Below are 3,570 nucleotides of genomic sequence, written 5' to 3' on the forward strand. Positions count from 1 at the left end.
CACTTTTTTTCATTTCATTTCCATGTTCTTCAAAGATATTTATACTCAATTGTATAAGCCCTTCTATTTAAAAAAAAAAAAAAGAATAAAAGTAATTTTACTGACCAAATTTATCACTGGTGTGAGCTTTCCCCTTCCTTTTAAAAACCTCCCCCAGCACATACTGAAAGTTTTTATTTCTGGAGAAGGCTGCATTGGCAGTAAGTTTATTTTATAATACAGGTTGGATTGGGATGGGGCGGGGAACTATAATTTTCACACATTTTTAAGTTTAGAGCTCTTATAGCAGCTAATTTAGAAAAATATTTCCAGTGGCTTCTGAATGCAATAAAATAGTATCTTAAAATACTAATATGCCTTTTAATGTTCATGTAATGAGTTAAAGTACTGCCTGTCTAATGTTCCCTCCTACAATGTGGGCATTTATTTATCAGGCTGGCAGCCAAACAACTACCTGAGAGGGGGAGAGTGTGTGTGTGTGTGTGTGTAATTATGTTGTCTACAATTGGGGAAAAGGGCTTTGCAGCAAACTGCTGTAGGCTGGAAAATAAACTATTTTTTTTTTACAAGTCCTATAATTTATTAAGATCATTTGGTTTTGTGTTCTGTTTGCATGTGCACAGAGGGCAGGGTGGAGTTGGTGTTCTGTAAGAATACTTCACAAATAAATGCAAAAAAAATTGGGAAATGGAAGTGTTTGGAAATATGGAAATAGAGGGTAAGGAGTGAAGAAGACCTGAACTAAAAGGGTGTGGAGAAGGAGCAGTTTGAAATGAAGAAGCACGTGAAGGAGGAGGTTAAAACAGGATTAATGGAAACCTGACACACACATCAACCTGGGAGAATAAGCAGGATTGGCATTAAATCTCCCACCCTGAAATGAAGTGAGCCTCTAGAGGAAGGGGACTGACTCAAATACTTTGCTGGGCAGCTGTTCATTCGTCTGGAGACTTGGATTCACCAGGAGAAGGCTCCAACCTGGCTGTGGGTCTGCTCTGCAGGACAGGTGGTGATGCAGAACCTGAGCTCTGTGAGGAGCAGAAATGCCTCAGCGCTGTGCAGCCTGATGGGAGGGAGGGAGAACTTGCCAGAGCTGACCTTATTTTTTTTAATTTGAAGACTGCAGTGATCTGGAGGATGGTAAGTGACTGCTGGATTTGAGGATGGGGAGTGGGTGGGGTTAGCTCGTGATCACTAAGAAAACTTCGGGTTTGGTTTTATTTCCCTCTTCACAAAGTCATTTTAAATTGTCAGTGGTGTAATTGAGAGTCCTCTGAAGCGGTTGCTCCATTTCTGCAGGAAATTTTGTGTCTTACAAAGTGACCTGAAGAGTGTGAGGCCAATTGGGTCCCTTCATGGATTGGGTACACCTTGGCCTGTCCTTCAGAAACCCACAGTTCCAGGTTTCTCAATCTGCTATGTGCATGGCACTAAACCTAATGTACTCAGTTTCAGATGCCATGAAAAATTCCAAAACACAGGAGTACTCTTTGGATTAAGTTCTCATAGCAATAACTATCTTAGTTCACTTGAGTTGAACCACTCATGGAAACCAGTCTGAGGTGATGATTTTTTTCTATTCAAAGGAAAACATTATCTAAATAATTGCTTATCTAATTTTAAGTGCAAGTGGCAGCTCTTCTCCTTTGCCTTTCTTGTGCCAGGAGCAGCAGGGTGGATAAGCCAGCCATCAACACTCTTCCAGAGGGCAACAGAAAGGTAGGAGCACCTTTCCTCTCCTGATGTTCTGCTGGAAATTGGCTTCTAGGCATTATTTCTACCGCCACCTCCTCTGTGGTAGCTGTAAATGGAGACAGATTTCTGTTTTGCTGTCTGCATTGGAGTATTTTCTCTCTGGACGTCAAGGCTGGCATGTTGTTGATTTTTTTTTGTTTGTTTGTTTTTCCCCTGGTGTTTCTACACCTGTTTCAGGGAGGGGAGGGAGCCAGACCTCCTGCCAGTTATGTTCACTGCTTTGCTTGTGTTTTTTCCCCTCCATTCTGATTTCTTTTGGTGGTAGTAGATTTATTTCTATACCACCTCTTCTGCTTATCTTAGAGTGGTGAAGCAGCTGTGTTTGCCTCTCTTCTTTTCTCTTGTGTGGGGCACTGCTTACTCTGTGTCAATACAGCCCTCAGTGTGTGTGGAAACCTTGGTTTCTACTTCTATTCTATTAGCTTTATGTCCCTCTGCCCTGTTTTCCTTTCAGATCTCAGGATTGCACTATCCCTTCCCCTCTGTTACCACACTGCCAGAGAGAAAAAAAACTTTAACTTTGCAGTGTGGCTTCTGGAAGACCTTTATATGTTACATAGTGGTTCTTCATCCACATGTAGCCCAGTAGGAGGAGTTTGGCTTCATTCCTCTGTATTTTTCTGCCTTCCCCATGTTCTCTCATTTCTGCAGGGCTCTGTTTCCATATTCTCTCCCCTGACCTGGCTGTGCATTATATTGAAAGTTCATGTAAGGGACCAACCATGGGGCAAAAAGTGTCAGATGTCTCAGTTTATGTCCTTTAGTTAATGTGCCAGGAAAGCAAGATGAAATGCAAAGTTGAACCATCTCTCAATAGTGTCTTTGAGAACAGCTTAATAAACAAAAATTAATTATTTTGATACTTGAGGGTCAACATATCTTGAAATTTTATTTGTAGTTTATTTGTTTGTAACTGAAGTCCATCCTGATATGGGATGAAGCTAAATCTGAGGCTCCCTTGCAGCAGTCCCAAATCCTGCTCATCTGCACTGCTGCTTCCCCTCTGTGAAGTGAGAGGACCTTGGAGCTGAGGCTGGAATGCTGACTGAGCCACAGGCTGTGGCAATTCCCACCCTTGCCATTGCCAAAGCCTGTCCTGGTCCCAGCTGAGCAGCTCATCCCTGCTGTGAGGGGTCAGCACCCACGTCCTCTGCCTGCCCCTGCCCTCCCCTGATTGTGTGGCCTCAGTGTGGAGTAATGTGAGGCTTTTGTGTCACCTTTGTGCTACAGAAGAGATCTTTGCTTGTCCTGTGGCCTGTGTGGGAGTTTGGGTCCCCGAGATACAGGGTCCAGTAGCTCTGAGCTCATGGAATCAGAGAACAAGTATTATCAAGTCCAACTCCCTGTTCCTTGCAGGACTACCTAAAATTAAATCATATGACTAAGAGCATCACTCTGGCAGGTCTGGTGCTCTGACCATTTCCTGGGGAGCCTGTTCCAATGACCACCTGCCCCTTCAGTGAACAACCTTTTCCTGATGTCCAGTCTCTTTGAGGGGGTCAGAATTCCACCCTAGTAATGTAATTTTAGAGCATGTGTGACCATCTCAAGAGAGCTGCCAGTGCTGGCCTGTTCAGCTGATCTTCCAGCATACAACATTCTTTGAAAGTTGACATTTTAAAATTTTTCTTCTTGAAGTGTTAAACCTTCTTTCTTGTCTCTCACTGAAACCCAAAATTCTTTGTAAGGCTGCTGGAGCCAGAGTGGGAAGAAAGAAATGCTGTTTGGGAGACAGGCATCACAGCAGCAGTGGCTGTTGCAAAAAAAGCTTCCTCACGCTGTGTTTTGTTGTTCTTAAACCTGGATTTAGGAAGG

Source organism: Neopelma chrysocephalum, unplaced genomic scaffold (assembly GCF_003984885.1).
Source record: "Neopelma chrysocephalum unplaced genomic scaffold, ASM398488v2 Primary Assembly neopelma1_253, whole genome shotgun sequence".
Classification (NCBI taxonomy): Eukaryota; Metazoa; Chordata; class Aves; order Passeriformes; family Pipridae; genus Neopelma; species Neopelma chrysocephalum.